The sequence below is a fragment of the Mesoplodon mirus genome (assembly GCF_964341445.2).
Source record: "Mesoplodon mirus genome assembly, chromosome: 7".
Lineage (NCBI taxonomy): Eukaryota > Metazoa > Chordata > Mammalia > Artiodactyla > Ziphiidae > Mesoplodon > Mesoplodon mirus.
In genome coordinates, this window is record NC_138983.1 from 135,210,324 (window position 1) to 135,238,053 (window position 27,730).

Genomic DNA, 27,730 nt, shown 5'->3' on the forward strand with positions numbered 1-27,730 from the left:
TTCATATTCCTTTCAAAGCTTTTCTCTGTTATTGAATCTGCTTCTAAGATTTCAGAAACTCTGACCAATTTCTCCTTTGTCAGCTGCTGTCTGGAAACTCCTACCTGGAGAACAGCTTTACATCTGAGAGCTTCTTCTTTCTAGAATGCTCCAGATAACTCCAAGACGTCTATTCTATTATTCTTCTTTGAAAGTTGGGGAACATTAGGCCCAGTGAAAGGCAGTGAATTGAGACAAGATTCAGCATACAAACCCTCAGTGTAAGGCCAACTTTCTCTCCAACAGCCAGTACTGTTTCCTGGACTAAATCCGTCATTTTAAAAAAATCACTATTTCTAAAACCTTGGCCCAGTGAACCAGAGTCTCCTGGGGTGCTTATTAAAAGATTGTATTTTAGCAGAAAAATCAGTGAAATCTGAAGAAAGTCTGTAGGTTAGTGAATAGTAATGTGCCATGGTTATGTAACAAATTAACATTAGGCTTCTGCATACATACCCCAAATAATTAGTAATTGAAAGCAGAGACTCAAACGGATATTTGTACACCATGTTCATAGCAGCAGTATTTACAATCGCCAAAAGGTGGAAGCCACCCAAGTGTCCATTGATGGAAGGATTGATAAACAACAACATGTGGGGTGTGTGTGTGTGTGTGTGTGTGTGTGTGTGTGATGGATTATTATTCAGTCTTAAAAAGGAAGAAATAAATTAGTCACAAAACAGCACATATTGTATGATTTCCACTTATGTGAGGTCCCTAGAATGGTCAAATTCATACAGACAGAAAGAATGGTGGTGTGTCAAAGGGCTAGTTGGGGCAGGGCAGGGGGTGGCAGGTAGGGAATGGAGAGTTGCTTTTTAATGGGTACAGAGTTTCAGATGGGGAAGATCAAAGTGCTCTGGAGATGGATAGTGGTGATGCTTGTACAACCATATGAATGTATTCAATGCCACTGAATTGGATGCTTAAAAGTGGTTAAGTGGTAAATTGTATGTTATATGTATTTTACCAAAACTTTAAAAAAAAATGAAATTAACGTTAAGGGAAATGGGATGAAGGGTATACAGAATTCCTGATGCTATATCTGCAACATTTTTGTAAATCTGAAATTATTCCCACTAAATGTTTATAGAAAAAATTAACCATAAGAAAATTATTGGGTGATTGGATGAACACCCTCACCACCAATAACAAGAAAAAGATATTTCTGGCCTCCACACTTAACTGTATCAGAATATCTGGAGTGGAGGTATAGGGGTATAAAAAGCCTCATTTTTAGTAACTTCTAAAATTGAAGAACAACTATTTTAGGACATTCTTAACAACTGTTTTTCAAATTCTCTTCTTTCTTCCTGTCCCTTTTAGTCAGTGGCAGAATAAAATCTACACTGGAATTCCTAGGCAACCAAGTTCTTCTGTGGGTATTGCTTTGCCACCATGCTCGGGTTTGGCTGTGAGCTTAACCCAGGCCCCTGGGGTTGTGTGTAACCCTGGAACTAATGGTGTGGCCAGCTGTCTACCCCGTCCCTGGATCCTTTCTACGTTCCCTCCACTTCTACTTCTTGACCTTGTAAAAAAAGGCTCCAGTCCTGAGAAACTTAGTAACCATGGACTGATTGGGTCATGACCAAGCTGATAGCTCTCTTTTTCCTTACCCACTTTCAATGACCCTTTTCAACAAGGGTCAGAGCCAGATTTGTAACCGAATACAAGAACAACAAGCAGGAGAGGGTGACGAGAACATACAGTCCTGCCGGGCTGCTGTAAAGCCTTCCTGTTTGGATGCTACACTCCATAACGAGAAAGAAAGGGGCTGCCCTAATGGTCCTGGGCATGTGAGGCTGGGAGCTCCGAGGCCAGAGAGCAGGCCGTTCCTCCCAACAAAATCCCTGTCACTTCCCTCTCAGCACCTCTGTTTACCATTTTTCAAGAGACAGAATTAGAAGAGACAGACTCTAAGGGCTTCTCCAGCTTTGAAACTCTGTGACTGAATAAAATAAGACCATCCTGACCTAAACTATTTGAATGGCCACCCTCCTTGGAGGTGAGACTTGCATTTTTTGCAGCTCAAATTTTTTGAATAAAGGTCTGGCCCTAGGATGACTCAAACTAAACTTCTGAAAGCCAGGAAATGATATAACTTACTCAACTTTTCCACTCCTCTGAAAGGGAGGAGTGTTGAGAGGAAAGTGGCCTTTGAGGGACAGTCAGAACTGACTCCTCTTTCATGTGTGTGTGAATGGCTCTTATCCTATTTCTTATTATGCTTGAAGCAAAGGAAACTGTGACCAGAACAAGTTGGGTGTTCAGAGAAAATGGTGGAGGTGGGGTGGCTGATGTCCCTGTGCTCTCTCCCCGCTTTTCTACTGACCAGTAATTTCTGACACTTTTTGCAAACAAAATCTCCTTTGGAGAATCTCATGACTTTGATTAAGGTGGTGATCAATCTTTGCAACTTTGGAATCTGGGATTCTGAGATTTGGAGGCAGCCTGGAAAGAGGGAAATAGGCCAACTGCCAAGTGACCCACAGGCCAAAGGAGAAAGGGACAAGAAATCAATGCAACAATCTCAGGACGAGGACCCCCTTTGCTAGAGTTGCCCTTCACAGGATGAGTCCAGTGATGGAGGCATAGCAACTTCCTTAAGTATCTCCAAATTACCCTTCCTGGGCTCTGGGGTAGAGCAGTACCGTATGGCTTCCAGAATTCTGCCCACCTTTCCTCCTGCCTCCTTGGTTCTCTTTTAGAACTGGAAGATTATTCTGCCTGGTTTATGGACCCCTGATTTCATTCTTGCTGCTACTGAGGCTGCTGCAATGGTTGGTGGATATCTTTGGGCTTTGGAGGATGGGCAGGGGATGCTTTCACAGTTACAAACAGAGTCATATCAGGAGCACTGTATTTCTCTGTCTCTGGGGACCAAAGGTGAAAACATGCACACTGGACCGACCGTCTGTGCCTGAAGAGAGTGGCTCAGCCTGGAAAGAAGCAGGTGGCTGTAGCCAATGGATGAAAGGACTCAGCACACCCCTGTGGGAATGGCTGCAGCTTCCCAGCCCCAGAAGATGCCCAGGAAAGAGAGCCCAGCTCACAGGCTGGGACACGGATGACCAGAGACCTTACTATGGGTTGAGAGCTCTCATCAGGCTGAGTTAGAGCCTTGTCTGTCTGTTTTGCATTTCAGACTTGGGGAGGCAGCGTGAGTGACAGTCACACACAGTAGCATCCTCATCGCAATCGCACTACTTATTGTCTAGTGACCTTGGACGAGTTACTTGCCCTCTTCAAGCTTAAAATTCTCCATCTATGAAACAAAATGCAAAATACCTCAATTCAAAGTTAAGGAACCTGGAACATTGTAGATGTTCAATAAAGGCATTTCTCTACGCTTCTATGTGACCTTTGATAATTTTGTTTTTCAGCATCTTTCTAAAAAAATTAAAATGAATAACTTCATCTCATGGATAGACATCTTTTATAGAGTTAGGGGAAAAACAATTCCCTTGCCATGACAATTTTCTTTTATGACTGGTTATGTCTCTGATTCACTGTGTATCCCTGATCCAGTCAACTTTCTGCTCTTTGCCTTGATTTTCTCATCTGTGAAGAAAAATCCCCGCCCCCTTCTCTCCTCAGTTCAACTGAACAAAAGTCCCTGAGGCGTCCACCACACCCAGCCCTGGATCCCATGTCTTCTCCTAAGTACTGGTGATTTCCTCGGGCTCCTGTGTCCAGGGTTGTCAGCTTCCTAATATCGAGCATTGCACCATCAGGCCACGTCAGTTAGAGTTTACTGAGTATGTCTTTTTTGTCATAAAGATTAAATCCAAATGATTCCTGCCCACAACAAGATTACTATCTAATCCTGCCTCAGTCAAGTGTTACTTGTCTCTTTGGAGTCAGACGGAATCCTTATTAGAAGAAAAATAAAAGCTTGAATATTCTATCAGAAATACCACCAGCTGCACCAGCCCCAGAATGAGCTGCAGGGGCGGCCGGCCCTCCTCGCTCTGGTTTAGATGCTGATGTGTGTGTGAGACTCTGCCCGCGAGCTCAGAGACAGAGATGTGGCTTGGAGGCAATATTTATAAACGCCTCAGCCCAGAACCTCGTTCAGTATAAACACACCACGTGGGAAATTTGTCTTGATTATTGTTATTAGCAGAGGAGGAGAAATAGCCAAGGATGGACATCAACAAAGAAAGTGACAAGATATCAGTTTTTCTAGGCCCTTTTCTGGGTCTGAAATGCACCCTCAGGCCCCCCCTGGAAACTCAGGTGTGCCTCTTACCAGCTGCGGGAATGTGTGGGGTGCTGGGGGAGACTGGTAGCACCAGCAGCCCCGGGAAGGTGTGTATGGGGCTCAGCATCACCTCTGTGCAGAGCACACTGAGGATGCCAGACCGCTCAGCGCCTTCATGCTTGATCTTATCGGCCCCGCCGGGGAGGTGAAGTGCATGTGTCAAGGGGTTCGTGCCTGTTCATCACTGTGGTTGCCCCAAACTGGAGCAGGCAAGGTAACGCTTGAAGCCATTTTTGCAGAGAAGTGCACAAAGAGCAGCAGCTGCTGACAGTCAGTGGTTCCACTGCAGATTGAGAAAACACCCACAGATGGTAAAGGCTGCAAAGAAAACACCACAAAACACAGAGCAACGTACACATACACACCCCAAAACAAAGTCTCAGAACTCAGAACCCCAGAGTCTCAGAACACCAGGGGGAGGGTTCATGGGCCGATAGAGAAGCCAAAAATGGAGACGAAGGGCTGGCTGGAGGGCAGAGGAGTTGGGGGACTGAGGTTCCACTGCAGGTTGGGGATGCAGGAGGGTTTTCTTTGAGGAGGGTAGTTCTGAGAGGAAAAGAAAACTGACAGTTCTCAGGACTTGAAACTGAGAGTTTCTACTTCAGAGAAATGAAAACGATTTCTTTCTGAAGATGAAGTTCGACAGAGAAAGAAAAGTCCAAATTCGGGCCTTCAAGGAGGCGATGGATATTTTCAATCTGCTAAGTAGTCGAGTGGGTGGAAACTGACCGTGGTTGATCATTCTTACAATTATTCTTGCATAAATAAGATTTTTCCATAAAGATTGTATATACAGAAGTTTTTTGTTTCTCGAAGTAGAAAGGCAAATCATGACTTGATTGGCCTTTGAAACATCTAAATGTAGGCTTGTTACCTTTGTGCATTCATCTATTTGGCACATGTAGCAGCAAACTGAATGAGACAAACCTTGCCTTATACAGTTTTTTTGTATCTAGTAGGGGGTAAAGACATTAAAGAAGTAGACACTGAAATGCATAGTTACAAATGGTGATTAGTGTTTCGAGGAGAGAGTGTGTAGTGCAATGAGAGAGAATATCTATTTTTACCTGGAGGTTTGAAAACAAGTATTTAAAAACCTGTTATTATGTGTAAAATGCAGAGATCTATAGAAATGACTGAAATATGAACCTTACTTTCCAGGAGCTCAAAACCTTTTTAAGGGACTAAGGCATGTTGATACGTAAAGAATAATATTTGAAAGGAGGAGTGAGAGATTTATCATTAAGTTATTTTAGAAGCTACACTATTTTTTTCTAGAAAAGAATGCAAGTGGGCTTTGCGTTATAGAGATACTAGCTTCTTTCAGTTATCTAGGTGTGGGAGATTCTTTATCATTAAGATTAAAAGACGTAGAGGCTTCCCTGGTGGTGCAGAGGTTGAGAGTCCGCCTGCCGATGCAGGGGACATGGGTTCGTGCCCTGGTCCAGGAAGATCCCACATGCCACAGAGCGGCTAGGTCCGTGAGCCATGGCCCCTGAGCCTGCGCGTCTGGAGCCTGTGCTCCGCAACGGGAGAGGCCACAACAGTGAGAGGCCCACATACCGCAAAAAAAAAAAAAAAAAAAAAAAAAAAAGATTAAAAGACGTTAAAGGCACCTCCGTTGACCTGGTGGAAATCATCCAACTCATGGGCACAGTGTCTTAGAGCTGAGCTTCTCAAAATTTAATGTATGTACCAATCATCTAAGGACTTTGCTAAAATGCAGATACTGATTCAGTTGGTTTGGAGTGAGCCCTGAGATTTGGCATTTTTGGTAACAATTGCACAGATAATGAGGATGCTGGTTATCTGGGGACCACATTTTGAGTAGCAAGGTCTTAAAGGAGGGAATCAAAAGTCTACAACATTAGATTCATAACTTCTTTCATTCCACATAAATTTACTGAGTATTACCTATGAAGTGGGCTCATATTAAGCATTAACCAGCCCTTCCTTACTGAAAAAAAACATGTTCACCAACTAGAGATTTCACAGATTACAGTTGTTTGAAATCTGGGTAACCATTTTATATCTGGTGTAAATACTCAGAGAATCTGTGAAAGGAAATCAACCAAGATGGCGATGGCAGTATCCAGACTTCTGGATCCCTTGTTGTCTTTGTCAATGGTTTCTCTGTGGTGGGTGACATAGATTGTATATGGACATACATTGATATGGCAGAGGTTGGTCTGGAACTCAACACAGCTACGTTTGGAGCTCAGTGACCTCTCAGTTACTGTCAGGTGAGACCCTTCTTCCAGAACCCAGAGAGGTATTTGCCATTCTCTCCCCACTCCCCACCTTGTCCTTCCACTTGGCCATCTTGTGGGCAGGCTGACAAGCAGGCTGTGGGCTTCCCACCATGACATTTATCGCCTAAATGAAACTTGACAGGAGAATTGTCATTTTAGTGAGAAGACGATAAAACTCATTTAACCTTTCCAATCTATAGGCTGACAATTCCCTCTGTGCCTGATGAAGCTTGGTGAGGTTTTCCAGAACAGACTCAAGTTACATGGGGTACGCTGATGGCCGGTCTTCCCTTTTCATCTTAGGAGCTCATTTCTACCCAATCAGTTGCAAACTTCGCCCAAATGGAATTTCCAAATTCGGGTTGGAAGAAAGCACCTTGATTTCCTCCCGCTGACAATGTGAAGAACATCAAAGGCCTTGGTAAGTGCTGAAAGGAAGTAATATTCTAGGCACAGATGAAACCCTTCCTCCACTCCACTCAGACTGTCAGGCAAGTAATTGATGTGTCTCCCAGAAGCAATAGCTTCACATCACCAAAGCCTTGTGTCCCACTGGGAATTAACCCTGTCACTTCATCTAATTCTCCATTGGAGAGAAGCATTCGCTGCCAGAGACTTGTCATTGAGGGTGTCATTGCCTGCACTTGAGGACAATTGTAATATTTAATATTCCTCAAGTGAGGGTCAATCTGAGAATATAGGAAGCATGGAACTTTTTTTTTTTTAAAGGAGCAATTGTTGTTCATTTTCTAACTCCAAGTGAACTGCTGTTTACACTATCTGAACTACCTGATTCAAACCCAAACCAGAGAGGAAGAGCCAGTCAAAGATTTGAGAAACCATTTGAATAAAATGCCTCCAAGTATGCTGTTGTTCATTCTTGTAACAAATATTTTATGAACATTTCCCATGGGAAGGCACTACTACAAACCCCATCCACTGTTTTAGGTGGAAAATAACCAGAAAAGGGGGAGGAACAGCTAAGAGAAGACGCGAGAGATATAAAATGCAAAAAGGAGAGTATGATGAAGTAGAAACAGCCTTGAGTTAGGGCTGAGGAGCTCCAGTCCTAGTTCTACACTTAGCTGGCTGTTAGAATTTGAGCTGGACTGACTTGGCTCCTAATTCCTTCATTTGTAATTAAGAGAACTGGGTCTTTGGTAACGCAAAAGTTTTAGGGCTTCATGTGATTAAAACCTTCCCATCTTCTAAGGAAATTGTGTATCTTCCAGTCCTTTATCTTGCAGGTGATTGCTGCCTTGATACTAAACCACTCCACATGTGAGATCTGGAGGATGTGATGTGAGCTTCATCCCCAGAGCCCTCACAAAATGTTCTGTCTGTCGCTCCTTCACAAACCAAGGGATAATCTTACACAGTCGAAAAACAGATGTCTACGGAATAAAGATGCAGACCTACTAGAGAATGGACTTGAGGATATGGGGATGGGGAAGGGTAAGCTGGGATGAAGTGAGAGGGTGGCATGGACATATATACACTACCAAATGTAAAATAGATTGCTAGTGGGAAGCAGCCACACAGCACAAAGAGAGCTGCTTGGTGCTTTGTGACCACCTAGAGGGGTGGGATAGGGAGGGTGGGAGGGAGGAAGACACAAGAGGGAAGAGATATGGGAACATATGTATATGTATAACTGATTCACTTTGTTATACAGCAGAAACTAACACACCATTGTAAAGCAATTATACTCCAATAAAGATGTTAAAAATATATATCTAGATATCTCTGAAGGTGTCTACAGAGGACATACTCTTTCCATGTTAAGAAAACAAAAACTAACAAGATGACCATGTTCAAAATAAAATTATACCCATTCATTTTACTCTGAAATAAATTTGAATGCTTAGGGCAAAGCAGCTTGAGAAAAACATCTTAATTGTACTTGGTGTCATTTTTGGCTTCTGAGTTTAAGAGGGTAGTCGTGGAAAAACATAGACATAATATAATACTAAATTCAAAATTTGTCTGCCCTATCTCATTTAACTTTCACAATAATCCTATGATGAAAGTTGTGTCCTCCAATTTGTAGATAAAGAAACTGAGCTTGGAATGGTTAAATTACTTCCCAAATACCATGCTGCTTATATATAGTAGAGACAGGACTTGGACCCAGATCTAGCTATTGGGAGTCAACCTTGAATGTCTGCCTCAGCTTACTTACCTATAAAGATGCATCAATAACACCTAAACTACAGTTTTGTAGAGAGAGTTCAATGACATGATGTATATCAAGTGTTTTCCTCAGCAGAGCCTGTGGCATAATAGATACTCAGACTTCATTGTCTTCTCCAATGCATCGCATTTCGAAATAAAGATTCTCACTTCAGCACTGATGAGGCAGTTGGGTGAACTCTTCTAAGACCTTTCTCCAAGTAAGTTATCTTTCCAAGGTTCCTGTTATTACTTTCCAAAGGCTTTGTGCTTATGAAGCAGATATGGACTGAAAGGGGTGGGCCGAGCCCTATGGTTGTTCTGCAGCCTTGCTTGTGTTGGGTCAGCAGGCTCATACCTCCATAAGGGGTGAGCACCCTTTCTGGAATCTTGGCAGGAAATGCACCCCCTGCAACTCCCCACCACTCTCTCCAAGAGTCATGGGTGATGAAGATGTTTCCTGCCATTCTGTACAGGACAGAGAGTCACTTAACCTTGCTTTCATTATCAGTGGGATAGCCGGCAATTGGACCTCCGCCCCCTAGAGCAAACGAGCTGCCAGGACTAGCCCTTTGGCATCACCCTGTCTTGGTTGCAAGTAAGCAAACCTGTCACCTTCCTGTTTTATCTACACATGGTGTTTGCTTCCTTTGACGTGGATTCTTACACTTGGGGTGGGAGGGATTTCTCGAAAAACATTTGTTGTATGCCTCTGATTCCCTGTCTCCCCACCCCTTTCTCTTTCCTTTTCATGGCTCCAGGAATTGCTGAATGGCACGTCCTGAACACCCAACACTCTTGGCTAAAAATACCCGACCATGTGTTTATCTACATTGGTACTTCCTCTCCAGCGACCTTACAGACGTTATCTCATTTATCCTTGAAAACACCCCAAGAGATAAGACGTAGTCAAAGAGTGCTCTTCCAGAAAGGTAAGGAAGGCTTTAAGAGGAAAGGTCAGCATTTGAGATTCTATTCCAAGACCCAGGAGACAAGCTCAGGTCTTTAACTTCTCAGTTTACAATCCCAGTCACTCTACATTCTACCCTTGGAACCATAGGAGTTCATATATAACAAATACAAACCCAAGGATCCAGGCATATAGGAAGAGACCAGGTTAAGATGGATTTGGAAGCTTCTGTGTGTCTTTGGAAACTTCTTCTGGGTGCCTTTGCTTCCATCGTATCTTTAAAGATTGGAGATCCCCCAGTCCTTAGTCATCACTTTAAATCACTCCCCAACTGCCTCACCATGGTTTTAGCTCTCACCTGTATAACTCATGGTAACTATCAGTTTTCCCTATCCCTCACCTTCTCTTCTTAGCTGAGTATACAGTAACTATGTACTAGATGTCTTACATGAATTTGTCACATGCACTTCAAAAATGTGTTCCAAGCAGAACACAGCATGTTCATCCTCATTCTGTACCTCTTCCTATATTCCCTATTTTGGGACCTAGAAATAATGACCCATCCGAAAAACCTGAGGCTCATGGCAGATTCCATGCCCTACCCCTGCCCCCCGCATTACTATCATATGTGAGTGCTTACTGAGCTAGACATCTTCCAGATACCCCTCCATCCAGAATCACTCCCCGCTTCCAAGCATATGCCCGAGACTGACTTATGCAACATAAACAATAGAGCTCCCTTGACCTCTGGCTGCCAGTTGGGCTTGGCCTTTGGTGAGCACTGGCCAGAGATTGGAAAGAGGCAGGAGAGTGAAGGTACTTTATTTATTTCCCTCCTCCCTCCCTGTGGGGTCACCATGGACTGACCGTATCCTGGACGTGAGGCCAGATCCCATCACAATTCCCCTTCCACACAGCTCTTCCTGGGTTCTAATAACCATCCCTTCCTGCTGCCCATCAGGCTTGGAGGTAGTAAAGCCTCCTCCCCCCTGATGTTACCAATCTCAGGGCACTGCTCAATCCCCACTCACACACTCTGTAAATCATGCCTATATTGCCAGAGCTAGCCTGTACCACCTCTTTCCTGATGGGACCCCCAACTACTATCTAGTCTAGTCACCAATTCTATCTTTTCCATCCAACTCAGATGACTACATTTTAAGCCATCAATACATCTGACCTGATTGCTATGTTACTTCCACATCTGTCTCCCTATAGGTTTCTGTTCACTGTTCAGAGGGTCAAAGAGTCTTTTCTAAAATACCCCTGTAATAACATCAGTCTGTGTAAGTCCACCAAGGGCTCTCAGTGCCCTTCACCATTTACTTACCTATCTGTCTGCCTGTCTGTCTTTCTAGAGTAAGTATTTTATCACTCCTTCCAGGGCATCCTACCCTCTATAAATATTTATTTAACAAATGAGTATTAAATGGGACTTGAGATCTTAAGGGAACTCTAGCTATTTCCTTTTACCATACTATTTTCTATTTAAGTGCAGATTCTTGTCCTACTGAATGAGTCTCAAGGCTATGGGAGTACAAACACTTGGGACTAATGTAATACCTTTCGATTGTTCAGAACTCTTATCAGTGAAGGGTTAGATCATGATGATAAAGCAAAGGCTCTCAGCTGGATTTCCTGGATTCAATTCCTGATTTATCCACTAGTCCTATGACCTTGGGCAAATTACTTAACATTTTATGCCTCCATTTATTAATGTATAAAATGAGGATAGTAATATCACCCAGCTCATGAGTTTGGCACAAGGATTAAAGGAATTAACACACACCAACACTCAGAAGAGTGTCTGGCACATGGTGGGTGCACAGTCTATGTTAGCTCTTATTTCTTGACCTAGCCTTGGTTCGCCAGCATCATCCTATGGTGTCTGTCTGTTTGTAGTCTGTTTAGCTCACACTTTCATCAAAACAGACCTCTACCTGAAAGCCTTCTAATATCAAAGACCATGACAACCCCTAGCAGCTGTGACCATACGTTCCTCACTTCAAGTTGTCATGTGGCTGCCACTTCCCATAGCCTCTGCTAAAGACATTCTTGATTCACGGCTCAGCAGCAAGGGGAAAAAAGAGTGTGGACACTTAGAATGTCTTCCTATTTTATAATTGTGATTCCCTCATGATCTTTCCCAAAACCAAAAGAATATTTCCTTCAACAACTGAGCCTATCTCCTCCTCTCTTTCTCCTCCCCTTTTTCTTTTTGAAGAGACTCACTCCTACATCTTCATTCCTTCCAGAGATTCACAGAGAAACATAAATTTGGAATTTTAAAAGTAAACTTACCAAAGCAAAGCTTTTAAAAACTGATTATAAAATATATGTTTATAAATACAGTTACACTTTTGGAAAAAGCAGAAAAAAATACCAAGAAAAAAATAGTAAACCACCTTTCTAACATCCTGAAAGCATCACCACTAATAGTTTATAACACTGTTTACAGTCTTTTTTAGATTTATATGTGTTTTTTCATACTTGAGAATATATTCTGTATGTATTTTGCAGCCTGCATTTTCCCATTTCATCAAATAATTTTCACGATCCAAACTATGTGTAAAAGTTTTAATGACACCATTAATTTAATTAATTTGATTCAATGGCATCCTAATATTCTACTCTTTTTTACACTGGTATTTTAATTAAATATCCCATTATTAGAAAAGTTATTTCCTACTTTTCAAATTACTACTGTAAAACTATAATAAACATCTTTGGCTATAATTTTTGTCTGCATTTTTATGAAAGAGTCCCAGGATAAAACTGCTAAGTTGGGGCTTCCCTGGTGGCGCAGTGGTTGAGAGTCCGCCTGCCGATGCAGGGGACACGGGTTCGTGCCCCGGTCTGGGAAGATCCCACATGCCACAGAGCGGCTAGGCCCATGAGCCACGGCCACTGAGCCTGTGCGTCCGGAGCCTGTGCTCCGCAAGGGGAGAGGCCACAACAGTGAGAGGCCCGCCTACCACAAAAAAAAAAAAAAAAAAAAAAAAAAAACTGCTGAGTTGAAGAAGATGAATATTTTAAGACTTTTGATATACCTTATTCAAAATTGTTTGCTAGAAAGTCTATGCCTGTTTACACTGTCACCAGCAGAATATGAAGGTTCAGCTTAGAGTTAGGATACTCTTAGCAAGCTCTAAATTTACATTTTGCTTAGTATCTTCTTATTGAAAGGCAAAGCCTATGGTTTCTTTAATGTATGTTTTAAACAATTATTAAAATAGATATAAAGTGGCTTAATCTCCATTTGAATTTCATATACCTTTTATTTCACACCAATTTACACAATGCTTTAATTAATTATATATGTCACAAGATATTTAAGGACCAGCTCCTCTGCTGGCACTGTCAACTCTGTGGTCCTTGGGGGTACTCCGGAGACATGCCCATGGTTGAGCCTTCCTGGATCTGGGCCACTGTGCTGAGGGCCCCGTGATTAGTACAGCTCAGATCACAGGGTCCAGCAGGCTCCTGGACCAGGAGGCTGTACAGGGAGGGGACCCACCAGCAAAAAAAGCATTCTTCCCCTAGTCACTCAATGAATATTAACTCAGGGCCAATTTCATGGGAGAAACTGTGCTGAGCCCTGGGAAAACCACATCAACAGGAGAAACCTAGCACCTGCCTTCGAAAAACTTACACCTCAGAGAAAGGGATGACCACTAAATAATTGACTATCCAATTAAATGTTTAATCATATTTACAATGAAGTGCTGGGAAACAGAATAATAATGGAGAGACAGAACATTCCATCTGGCGAGTTTACAATGTCTACTTGAGGCATAGTCACATGTCACAACTATCTTTGTACATGGAAATTACCTTTTTACTTATAAACACCTGGTAAGATTAAAAATGCCATTTGATGACAACTCCTCTCCTTTATCCCTCTTTGAGTTTCATGCAATCACACAGGCTCCAAGAACAAATGGAATGTGTGTTAGCCTCCTTAACACAGTCTACATGTCAGGACAAAAGATGAACTTCCAATGCTCAACATAGATTGCCTGAGCAAAGATGAAAAAAAGAAGGGGGTATCTAAAATACTTTTCTTTCCATAAGTATAGCATCATGACCCTCGATAACATAGCCCACGTACTGAGGGAGAATTAAAGTCCCCCAAATTTTCTATCCCAGTCATAGCTTATCATGGTAAGAACTAGGAACTATCCAATGAAACAAATAATCGAGGTCCATCGGGCAGCATTACAAATAGCCACTCACTCACCTGCTTGACCAGCAAGTCACAATTCCTGCCCGACGAGTGACAAAGACTCCTACTTCGGTTTATTGCCTTTCCCATAGCCCTTCACCTGTTTGGATTCATTTGCAAGGTTATAGTCTGTGGCTGCATCTCCCTATGTGGCAAATGAGAGTGATATTCTCATCTATCCGTCCCCATCCACCTCACCAAATGGATCGAGGGAGATTCAATCAATGAGCAGGTAAAGGAGCATTGCCTGTTACACTCTATCCTTTCCACAGTGGGCTTCTCAAGCTTTCTTTGGTGCCTATTTGCTTAAAAGGATGAACCCAAGGCAGAAAATGTGGCCAAATAGCCCACACTCACGGCTGGTGAGGAATAGCATCCTATGAATCAGGAGTAGCTTCCGGTAAAGAGAGCAAAACAGAGATCTTTGACACGTAGGGGCCAGGGAGAAGTTCTCAAATGAACAATGGGACACACAGTGGACTATTTACAGAATCTGCTGCCCTGTGTTGTGGCTACAGAGTTGCCGGGCAATTTGTATTGTTCGGTTCACAACCCCCAGGCCTCCCTCTGCACCCGCATCACCCCTCCAGCTGCCTGCTCAGCTATTGTCATTGATGGAGTCATCCTGGCTTCCCCACCCCCAGCCCCACTGCCCTCCATCATCATTTCCCCTATTGTTCGCAGACCCTGACCCCTGGGTATTTATAAAGGCCACTTCCCGCTGCATCATTGTGTGTTCTGTGGCCCTCAGCTCCCCACATTTCCTGACAATGAGGCGGGGTGGGGGGGTGGGGGGGCTTGGTAACAGCCCGAGTCCAGCTCCTGATTTCCGCCATGTCCTGTTTACTGCATTCTGCAAGCATCTCTCTGGCCACTCCTCCAGCAGAGTCCACTGGCACTGATTTATCCCCCCCTGGGCTGCAATCAGTCTAGCAGAGCGCCTACACTAAACCAGCCCAAAGAGCGAAGGGCTTCCGTGTTGTAGGCTGGAACCTTGAAAGGTGTTTCAGTCTCTGGATTAAGTTGCTAAAGTCCCGAGTCAAAATCAAAATCAAAGATGTTGGATTGGAGAGATACACACACAGCCTATTTCCTTCTGTTTCTTAGTATATGAAACTGGTGACCATTGCAATCTCCATTTTACTCTTTGGGTCCTCTGCAGTTTAGTGTCTGATGGTATGTACTGCCAGAACCATCATAAACTCCAACAAAAAACCCTCCTCTTGTGGATAAACATCAGGGAAGGCAAATATGTCCTTTACAGTAAAATGGCATTTCTCTGTTTTCTAGGATTTGTCTTTGTTTCCTTTTATCCCTGACTTGCTCTCCCTAGAAGAATTGTCTCCGATGCAGGATGAGTGAATTCAATCACACACATTGGTGAAGGGAAAGAGCAGTACTTTGTGTATCTGTGACTATCATATTTGAAACCTTTCAGTTCATTGTCTGTTTTCAAACTTAATTCGATGGGGATTTCCTTCCGTTTCCCGCAAGCAAGATGAGAACCAAAGCTCAGTCGGTGTGATTAACAAACTTGCACTAGGTCACAAGCCAGTGGCAAAGCCCAGGTCCAACCTAGAAACACAATGGTTTATCGCTTTGGTCATTGACTCGTTCTTAATCTTGCCCAAATCCTTTCTTCCCTCTGCGTCTCCACCATCTCCCCATTGCCTCCTCTCACCATTCGTTTATCCTCCAGGAACAGGATAGGATACCTGAGGTAATGTCTACCGAAGTACATGACCTCCTCTTGGAAGGATTTGTCATTGAGCCCTCTAGGCCCTCAGCTGCTGGAGAAGAACTTTCAAGGCTCCATCCACTGGGATGAGCTAGCTCCTCGTTAAATGAAGTCCTAACCTGGGCTGGCTTTTTGTAATGTTTGATCTCTCCCACCATGGAGCCCGTCAGGAACTGAGACCTGGGCTGCTCCCCGTTGTTTATTATTGCAGTCAGAGCTCTGCATTAAAAGAGAAACACAGGCAGTGGTGACTAGAGCCACCAACATATCAGCCAAGGCTGTCCCTCATGCCTTGACTGTTTGGTTTGGCAAGGCTATGATCTTTTCCTCGCATCTGGGTACCAACAGCCAGACACTTTTCTCCCAGGGGCCCATCTGGCCACTGTCTTTGTCCCAGATCATGATGCATTCACATTTCCTCAAGCCCTCAAGCTGAGCACGTATGTGTGTTTGGTCCCGGCTGCATCATTCTCCAGTCGGACGGTCTCCACACTGCCCCCTCTCCCAGCAAGCATCCTGTTTCATTCCTGGCCCAGCTGCTACTCCAGACTGTGCAGCTCCCGACAGGCAGTGGGCCAGTCTTGGGACTGGTGACAGGGTGAGTAATGCACAGGGTCAGAGGGCAGCCGCTCCTGGGATTGCATCTCCTTAGATGAAGAGGCCCACTCACTGTGATCACCCAGTGGAATTAGTTCCCAGAGCTGATGGGCAAGATAAAGCACATTAACAAAATGTGCCCTCTTTGATTTTATGCCACAAGGGCAGGAGCTTGCCTGGAGGACTTGAACTCATCACTGACCCTCTCCTAAGGCTACTGCCACTATGTGATGTCTTTATCAGCACCGTAGTCATCATATAACACTAGAGTGTCAAAGCTAGAGGGGGTGCAGTAAACCCTTCTTTAATAAATGAGGGAAAGGAGGTCCAGAGGGCTCAAGTGGCCTGCTGGAATCTGCACCCAACCCTCCTGTCCACTCCAGTGATCTCTTCAACTACATTATGTTGCCGTGTCTGGAAAAGGTCTCCATGGGCAGGAGGGAGAGGTTGGAAGTATGAGCTACAGATATGGGGTTCTCCCTATTTCTCACTTAGCTTCAAAAGAATAGAAAGAATGAAATGCTGGAAATGAGCTCCCCACGCCAACGGACACATCCTTACTTGCAGGTAGGGGAGACAAGGTAGACCACAATCACCAGTCCTGGGGACCAGTTTCCTCTCTACCCTTCCCTTCACTCGAATCTATTCCATATAAAGCTAAAGTCATAGAGCCATGGCAATACATACTAGAAAGAGGAAAAGAACACACACAAAAAAAACCAACAGCATCACCAAATAACCCTTGTGAAACCCATAAATATGTGCCTACCTGTGTAGTCACGCCAAAGCCACTCAACTCAAACTAGAAAGTACAGTTCCTGATATATAAGATATTCATTGATTCATCCAATCAAAGAGTGAGTCATTCCTTCAATCCTTCACTCAACAAAGAGACATATTATGGTTCAGTCTACATTTGTGTATAATACACTTTATGCCAGACACTCTACTAATTGGCAGGGTAATTCTTCTGAGGAATGATACATTGGAGCATACAGTTTGGTGAGGGTAATAGACACATTGAAAAAAGCACAGCCTGGTGTGAATATATATATAAATTCACACACACACGTACATAAAATAGGGATGTATGAAAAGAGCCTAAAATTGCTTGGGATGGATGAGGAGAACATCAAGGAGATAATATTAGAATGGCATTTCTAGTATTATCTAGTGTCAATTGGTGGAGTTAGGGAATGCTTCTTTGGAGATGTGAACAGGCTTTGGAAGCATGAAGAGGAATAAATCAGACAGAGAAAGATGGCAATCGGTCCAAGAAGAGTCCAGGAAGGTTGTGACATGTGTGTAAAGAGAAAAGTATGAGAAAGTATGGTGGTCCTGGGAAACTTCAGGAAGACACTTAGACTCTATGAAAATAGCTATCATTCCAAACGACATTTCTAAGCAACCAGAAATGCAGCTTACTTATATGGAGTTTTGTTCTTGAAGCCAAAAGTGCCAGAATAAAGCAGCCAAATGAGAGGGTTCTGCTCCAAGAAACATGCTTCAGGGTATGTCATTCAGGGTTGCTCACATTAAATAGGCTTCAGGGGGCTTCTCTGGTGGCGCAGTGGTTGAGAGTCCGCCTGCCGATGCAGGGGACGCAGGTTCGTGCCCCGGTCCGGGAAGATCCCACATGCTGCGGAGCGGCTGGGCCCGTGAGCCATGGCTGCTGAGCTTGCACGTCCGGAGCCTGTGCTCCGCAACGGGAGAGGCCACAACAGTGAGAGGCCTGCGTACCGCAAAAAAAACAAAATAGGTTTCAAAGTCTGAAGCACATTTTTCTAAATCTCCTTAATATTCGTTTATTTTTATCCTTTTAGGTATGAATTTGATTTCTGGAGACAGCATAAATCTCAGTTAGAGCCCAAGGTGAAGAATACTAATAGCAATAATGCAGGGCGAACAATTTTTGTTCAACAGAAAAAAAGAATTGTAATGAAAATTTTGCTGAGTGCTTTCTGTGTTCCAGGTACCATACAAAATGACTTTTCTCCTTCAAAAAATTCTGTGAAGGAAATACAATTACTTTGATTTCTACCTTATTAATGAGAAAAAGAAGCTTGAGAGGTTAAGAACTTGCCCTAGGTCATATAAAAATTCTGAATCATAAGTAAGTGTGAATCCAAGGCCTGAGTTCTTTACCTTTATGCTGTTCTATTCCTATGCAATTCAAGATTTTAAAATGATTTCTCATCACGTAGGCCTGCAGCAGGGCCATCGTATAACCTTCCTACAAATTAAGCTTTCTAACTACTGGAGGCCCCACGTCATAATACATCAAACATATGATAGTGTACCTACATCTTACATAACTAGGGCTTATAGATCATCTCTGTGTTGAATCGCTATACATTATTTGGCATAATAATTAATCCATTTATTATTTTTACTTAGACTTTTATTTTTTCATTTGGGGACCAGGGAGTTTTTTCTAGTCTTAAATATTATCTTTTAGGGCCTTAAAAAACTTGTAGACTACAGGGATACTATAACTGTGATACCTTCTCTGTAGTTTTTCCCAAGGAGTGGCCCCAGAAAAGTTTAGAATCCCATAGTTGGAATAAGTACATAGTCTCCCAAAATGAATACTGTACTTTGAGAAAAACCTGCAATTCCATTATTTAAAAGCCGCAGAATTCAGAGGTAGGATATCTCATACTGGGAGGAAATGCTGAGGCAAGTCTCTGGTAATTGTCTTGCTTGAGTTTCCTCGCCTTGGCTCTGTTGCCTGAAACCCCATCCAATGTGTTCTTTTAGTTCATCTAAAGCCATTCGGAAAGCAGACAGAATCGCCCTATCGCTCTGAATTATTCATGGGCAGAGCCTAGTGCACCCATCTCCCAAATCACACTTTAGTTTTAAGATTTATATATTTTACCCCCCTACCTCCGCCCCCGCCGCCCCCCGCCCCGTATAGTCTTAGGAGCAGGGCAAGCCTGTTCTGTGGCTGCGTTTATTTGCTTTTGAAAATGGAAAGAGATTTCCCTAAGCACTGGAAAGAATGTGAGCTGGGAAAGAGAACACCAGAAGAGAAACAAAACTTCAGACGAAGTGTAAAGGAAGGAAGTGGAACCAGAGACCAGATGAATTCTGCTCTCCTACTTTCAACCTGAGACTCCTCCTGGAGCTGTGGATTCCCCGGGCTGCAGGGCCTCCAGCCTGGATCCATGTGCGCATTTGCATTTCAAAAGGAAACACACGGACTGCAGGGGTCCTCAGTGAGAGAGGAGCTATGCTGGGAAGAGAATGATGGGGGGGCTCCTGGTCACACATTTACAAATAACTCTAGGCTCAAGAAGCTCAGACCGCATTTTTCTCATCCCCAGTTACAAATCTTCTATTGACCAACCCATCAAGCCATCCCACCCTTGCACTGTCACTTATCCCCTTAAGGAAATACATTTCAGGACTGCTGGGCATAGTCCATGGGCAGAGCTAAAGTAAAACATCTCAGAAAACACAGCTCTATTCTACCTTTCAGGTCTCTAAAGGAAAACTAGTGGCTTCCGAGGCTGCCAGGAAGAGAAAGATCTTCCCTCTGCTGTTGACACGCTTGGGATGTTGGAAACAAAGAAGGAATCTATTTTCTGAACAGAGAAATCTTCTGAAACCTTTCCTCCCCTCCAACTGGAGCTGAACCCATTCACAGTAAGAATGGCAAAAGTTGGAAAAGGAGCAGGAAACAGGCTAGATGCAAGAAACCAGGCCACTGAGAGCACCACTCAGACAGCCTCTTCTGAACACGGCTCTCTTTGGGAGAACGCACTGATGGGTGGTGGAAGCATCGGCACAGCGGCTGCGTGTTGAGGTGGAAGGTGAGTGAGCCGTGCACAGCCCCCAAGGAAAATCTACATCCATCAGGTGGCATTCCCTCTGAGGGTCAAAAAATCAACTTCAAAATAGCCTCTGCAATCAAGCTGCCTGGGTGGAGCCTCCCCTGCCCACTCCAGGAAGTTCCCTCTGAAGCTATTCATTAGGCTGGAGCTGTGCAAATAACGTCTCCCACTTGCTTGTAACCCTCCCAGGCTGAGAGCCCAGGAGATGTGTCCAGGTGGGACCCTCAGGCCATGTTTTGGGCAGGCAGCTCAGGCATTACCATAGAAATGGGAGGCTTTATTTATTTTACAAAAAAGAACAAAACACCAGACAGCTGTTCTTTCGACAATAGGATCAGGTCATCGGAGCTCCTCCTCCGTGCCCAGGTGACAAGCCCAGCCTTTCCTGGGCATCTCTACCACTGTCTGGAGGAGGTGAGCCCAGTAAGCTGCTCTCGGCCAGGCCGTCTGATGCCGAGAATGTGTCACTGAGAAGCTGCCCTTGCAGATGTTTCCTGGGCTGAGCCCGAGCGAGGCTGAAAGCAGAGGTGTCGGCAACAGAAGGCAACCGTGAACTCTGCGTCATGATGGTCTTCACTGAACATGCAGGCCAGGTGCAGGGGAGACAAAACATGCCCTGAAAGGCTGTTGTTGCTTTGCTGAATAAAAGGACTTGGAGATTGAAAAGAAATACCACATTTACAGTTGTCAACAGACTGTACCATTTTGATGACTAGCTCTGAGAGCTTGGGGAAAACAAAGTACAATATGCCTTCTCCTGGTGTCCATTATTCAGGATCCAAACTCCTGTTCTACCTTCTGCAGGAAGCTTCTTCCTGTTACTCCGGTTTACACAGAACTCACTTTTTTCTGAATTTCAACAGCATTTGAAACAATAGTAGTAGAAATTGCTAACTAAAGCTTCCTGAGTATCCACTCTACACCAGGCATTATTCTAAATATTCCACATAAATGAATATAACTACATCTCCCAACAACCTCAAGAGATAAATATTAATACTATCCTCCTTCTATGGGTCTTGATTCTGAGGTACAGAGAGATTAAATAACATATCTAAAGGTCATGCAGCTAGTATATGTCTGGATTTGAACCCAGATGTCTGACTACAGAGCCACTTCGCTTACTATCTCCCGTTAATTAATTGACTAAAGCATTCTCTCTTTTATTTTTTAATTCACCAAATATTCTGGAATATCCAACATGGCAAGATATTTGGCTAGACACCATGTGAGAAATGAAGATGGACATGGAACTATCTGAAGCAGGTACTCAAGGTCCTTACACTCTGCAAGGGCATGTGATATATGCCCAAATCAGGACATGGTGAGGACAGGTGAGACCCACATCACAAGGAATGGCTGTCACAGGAGATCTGTTATAGGCCTTGTGAAGAACCCAACACTTATGCTGAGACTTGAGGAAAATAAAGCCAAAAGAGAAAGCATTTCTGACAGGAACATGTTCATGCATAGCACAGCATTATGCATGTTTGTAGACAGCAACTTTCTAGACTGATACGTGTGCCGTATGTATGAATGGAACTGTGAGTGATAAGGACAAAATTGATAGGTTATGGCCAAACAATGAATATTACTTAGTTTAGGGTTTATTTGTAGCCAAAAGGAAGTCAGTAAAGGTATTTGAGCAAAAGAATGACTCAACAAAATTGTGCTTTGGAAAGAGTAATCTGCAGTAGGCGTGATGATTGAGATGAAATAGAGAGAAAAAAATGGGGCACCAATTGAGTGACTATCACAGAGCTGGCAGGAGATAAGTCAACCCAGAATGAGATGGTGATAGGAGTGGAGAAGAAGTGATGGGGAACACACAGGGGAGGCTGAATTAAAGGACCTGTTGACATGTTGCATGTATGGGCCCACAGAGGGGGATGGTACCCAACTAGGGAAGTGGGGAATACTGTGCTATTAAGAGAATGGGAAAAGTTATAAAGATGATCTGGTTGGCAGAGGAGAGAGGAAGATATATGTGCATACTCTCAGAGAGTTTGAACTCGAGATACATGTAAGTATGAAAAGCAGAAAGTTGAAAATCTTAGACCACAGCTTAGGAGAAATTTCAAATGTCCTGAAAGAGACTAAAGCATCATCCACATAATGCTGGCAGTTATGATGGGAGACAAAGGTGAAACTGACATGGAAAAGGGTACAAAACTTGCAGTAGATTTTTTTAACATAGAAAGGAAAATAATGCCGGATCTAAACTCTCTGAAGGCATCACATTTCCCTGTTGTGTACCCAATGCTTTAGATCACAGGTTGGTAGAAAACAGGCACAAAATAGATATTTGTGGAAGGAATAAAGCTTTGTAGACTCAGGGCAAATTAGAAGAATAACCTGTTTAGACAGCTGCAAAAACTTTAAATTCTGCCCTGTACAACATACTAGTAGTAAAACTAAGCTAATGTGTGTGTTTTGTTTGTGTTTTTTTCAGAAAAAGTATTAGGAGTATTCATATTAGATCTAGAATCTCCCTTATGGGGATAGCATCAGAATGCAGAGTTATGGGAGTTTCCAGTCCACACAACCACAGAACTGAAAATCGACACGCTTCATGTGTGTTTTTCTCCTCTTAAGCCCTTAGTGATTTTCAGCTCTAAAACATCAGCGTTCCACATCCCATCTATAACGTGGGGACAGAATTCCCAGCTTCAAACTGGCAAAGGAACATCTTTTCAGACTCCCGGCAGAGAATTTTAGATATCGTTCTCGATGACAGAGTAATCATTAGATAATGTATCTGATATTTTGTATAATCCATTTTATCTCAGGAATCGTTCCCAAGAGTTGCTTGGCCTGGTTTACAGATTAAAGAGGGTGGATTCTGAATCAGAGCCCCAGCCAGGTTTCCCAAATCAAAGAAAATTCAGTAGGAAGATTGTGTGTACATTTGAGATGGGTGGGTATTCAACGATGGCCAAGATCACACTGTAAGCAATGCATAGCTCCAGTCACGGAATTTCCACCTTAATTTTCAGGTCAGCTCTCTAAGATTTATCTGGGGCAACATGATGACTGTGCAGTGGTTTTTCTCTGGTGTTCTGTGTAGATCGAGGGATGTTTCAGGAGATAAACAAGGAGACAAACAAGTGTTACCACAGATACCTGAATTTGTTTTTTTCTCATCAGATAGATACTCACTGCACACTGGCTCTTTTTCTCTCACTGGTCCCTACCAAAGGCACTGACATGCATGCTCACCTAATTCTCAAATCAAACTTCTGAAAATTTAAAATTAAAAAAAGATTTAATTCACTACTTCATTGCACCATTTTGTCTCTTTCTGTTCTTGTCTTTACATTTCCTGCTTCCCTGCAGAGTAGATGATGAAGTTTCCTCACCTCAGCCTTATCTGCCAGGGGAAATGTTGAAATTTGCTATTTTGGTGGACCTAACGCTTCAGATGTAGATTAGTTTCATTGGTTTTCTTCTTCAGACACAAAGGGAGATCAAAAGCCTTAACTAAGATCACCCAGCAATTGGGGAGCTATGGCAAGAAATATATAATTCATAGCTACTGTATCCTACGAACACAAAATATGGGAAAATGAAAGATCACCACCTCATTATCCTCAACTCCAGTAAGTCACTAGCTTAAAATGTTAGAAATAATTATAATGAGAAGAATTTTTAAAACAAGGTTAAAGTGTGAAAGTGGAATTGGGTTTATTGTGTTTTCATAATATTTAGATGGGGAGAGGAAAAAGGAATGGTCTCAGGGTAATCTGCCCTGAGTCCAATTTAACCAAAATGTCCACACTTCTACAAACCCACTTTTCCTCTTCTCTACCAGGCATGAGAAACACACAAACCAAAAGTATGGAGTCGGCCTGTATACCCTGCCCCCTTTCCTTATCCTTCGTATCTCATCAATTTTTTCACCCAATGTACCCATGTTCGGTTTTAAGTTTACTTCCCAAACACACACACACACACACACATGCACACACATGCACACACACACACCCTATCCATCTATCATGTCAAAACTATGAACACCAAAGGGGAATTTTGACCCAGAGAAAGGGTATTTTATATATTTAGAGTGTTGTTACAACTACATAATCAAGAATAACAGTTTGTATGTTTTCAACTTAAGACGTTTTCATTAAAGACACCCACGCCTACGAGTAAATGATAGTGAACCTGTTTTGCCACGAAGATGTTTGAAATTCTTTCGACTTGCATTTTGCATTGGAGACACAGGTTCAATCCACACTTTGGGGTGAAGACCCCCATAATCAAGTTGTGGAACCTCATTTGAACTGACAACCAAGAGTCCTACCCAAGGAAAAGAAAAATTTGAATTTTTTCCTTGTTCTTCAGGACTGATGAATGTAAAGAACCCACACAGCATAACTTATGTTTCCTACATAGTAAATACTCCAGAGCTACACTGAAATCCAGTGTTGGGTTGCTTCCAATTTATGGTGAGGAACCACCAATGGCAAGAAAGAGCACTGCCCGATTCATAGCCCATTTCCAGGCATGGTGCAAATGGCCTTGTGTCCACACCCACGTGTACTTTCACACTGTCAATTGAGAGTAGTGAGTCAGGGGCTATAACTTTGCAGCCAACTTGCCAGCAAGAATGATGCTCTCAGAAACTCAGCAGCTTTTATTGGTACAGAAGTTTTAGCCTTACAGGCCATGGGTTGGTCTGAGACAGAAGCAAGCCCTGTCGTTGTCTCAGGATCCTTAATGCAAGAGCGGTTCACCATGGAAAGTGCATTTATGACAGAGCTGTAAGAGAATGTGACATCACCCCTGCACCTGAACCTCTATGCCTGGAAACACCAGACCACATGGAACAGGCTTTTGTCAACATGTGAAAGCCTCTGTTCATTTGAAGAAGAGCCTCAGGACCTTGGAAGTGTGGGCGGAGCCTGAGAGAATGGTAAAATCTACCTGTCACTTTTGAATTCTCAGAATACAACTATAAATACCCTCAGGGCTTATGGGACAAAGTGTGTGTAAGTTAATGACTGTATTGTTTGTGGATCGAAAGCAAAGCACATGAATCTGATCTCATCCACGTGTGGGCTAATGAGGCTCAGACGCATTTCCCTAGAATCTGCACAGCCTCAGAGCTGAAGGGGCCATCCCCAAGCCAGGAAGGATGCTGCATGGTAGTGTGCAAACAGCACTCATCTTAAGCTTAGAAGACAAAGGTTGGGACTTCCACTTTACCACTATCCACAAGCCATTTTCCCCTTCTGTACTCACTTTTCTATGGATAGAGAGGATTGAATTTGTCGACTTTCAAAATTCTTTCTGGTGTGGAATTTTGTAGCTCTAAGTCACTAAATCCAGCCATGTTAGTAAGGCTACAATATTCTAGGCTAGTGGACTTCTATGTTTGCTTCTCCATCCTCGGGGGAAACTGACTGTAATCCAAGTCTTTTCCATTTTTTTATTCTGTTCTTATTTATTCAACCATCTCCATTCAGCAAATATTTAGTCAAATGCAAGGCACTGTGCTAGATATTTTGTACCCAACTAAAAATTCTCCAAAGCCTGGCATATATGTTATTTTCTTTGTTCTCATAATAACCTCGTGAATGTAGGCAAGTCAGACATGCCTATTCCCACTTTAATAATGAGAATATTACTAGGAACTGGTGAGATTAAATGATTTAGCAATGATTATATGTCTAAAAATCATGAGAGATGGGGGCAGTAACCACAACTTTTGTCTCTTGGACTAATTTCTGATCCAATATTCCAGACACTCTCAACAGAAAAATATTTTGCATTTTTAATTGAACATTATTCAATATAGAATACTCTCCAAAAGCTCTCAATTGAGAGTATGAGTCAGGAGCTATAACGTTGCAGTCAACTTGCCAACAAGAATAATGCTCTTAGAAATTCAGCAGATTTTATTAGCACCAAAGTTTAAAATATCTATTTTATCTTCACAAAAACCCCACAGAGCTCTGTGACATGGCTCAACCAACATGACCAAACCTGAGGTAAAGACTTGAGATGGTGTTATGGTAAACTCAGCTACCGTCAGCCACGAGCTCAGCTGAATTCCCACAGGCTGAAAATGAAGACTATCAATCATTTAGTTTCTAAAATATGTCAGGCAGCCATTGTGCTATTTTCTCTTTTTTAAAAAAATGGGATTAGAGTCGATTTACAGCGCTGCATTAGTTTCAGGTATGAGCCAAGTGACACAGTTATACATACATATGTCGACTTTTTTCAGATTCTTTTCCCTTCTAGGTTGTTACAAAACATTGAGTATAGGTCCCTGTTCCAGTAGGACCTTCTTGGTCACCTATTTTATATATAGTAGTGTGTATGTGTTAATCCCAACCTCCTAATTTATCCCTCCCCACCCTTCCCCCTTTTGTAACCATAAGTTTGTTTTCTATGTCTTAACATATATCTTTTTTAATGCTTACAATAACCCTGCAAAGTAGGTTTTATCATTTGACAGATGAGAAAAACATCGAGGTTCAGTTAATTAATATGCATAAGGTCACAGAGTTAATAACTGACTGGAATACAGAGTTAGTAACTGACTGGAATAAAACTCAAACACAGGAAGGTCTGGCTGCAAAATCCAAGCTCTTCCTAGAGTTTGTAGGGAGATTCTATGATTCCAAATTGAGCAATTCGTTTGACAGCTATCCTTCAAGAGGCAATGATTCTACAGATATAGAGAACAGACTTGTGGTTGTCAGGGGGAAGAGGGAGGGGGAGGGATGAACTGGGAGTTTGGGATTAGCAGATGCAAACCATTATATGTAGGATGGATAAACAACAAGGTCCTACTTTATAGCACAGGGAACTATATTCAATATCATGTGATAAACCACAATGGAAAAGAATATGAAAAAGAATATATATGTATAACTGAATCGCTTTGCCATACAGCAGAAATTAACACAACATTGTAAATCAACTTTACATCAATCAAATAAATTTAAAAAAAGAAAATAATAACTGTTAATCTCAAAAAAAAGAGGCAGTGATCTGAAGAGGTACCTAACTATGTTACATCTGGATTGGAAGTGTGAAGAGGTGAAATTTGGGGAAGAAACACATTCAGAAATAGGATAATCAAACAAGTTGGGTGATGAGAACTCAAGGATAAGTAAATCCTTACCGCAGTCTTGTAGAAAGAAGCTATCCAGCTAGGAGTGGTCGGTATCCTTCCTTAAATGTATCACACAGCCTCCTATACTGGCAAACTCTTCTTCAGCAAAATGGTACCAGCCAATTACATTTTCAAGAGTTCAGTGCTTGAGGCTAGAAGTTTGCTAGCTGTGTTAGTCAGGATGATTAAGTTATGCTGTAGGAAGAAATTAACCCTCAAAATCTCAGTAGCCCAACCACGAAGTTATATTTCCAACTGTGCAAAGTCTGCTGCAGGTCCAGTGTCCCTCCAGGACAACTCTCCCCCAGGAGGTAGTTCAGGCTCCAGCCTAGTTCTCCAACTTCTACAGCACACATGACCTCCAGGTTGCCAGAGCAAAGAAAGAGAAAGCCACAGGGTCAAGTGTTGTCCCTTAAGTGCTTCAACCCAGAGGTCACATATGCAACTTCCACTCACAGCCCATTTTTCAGAACTAGTCACATGACCTCACCTGGCAAAAGAGGGTTGAGATATTTGGGGAGCACATGTGTTTTCTGGAAGCTGTAACTATCTCTGCCAAAGTACG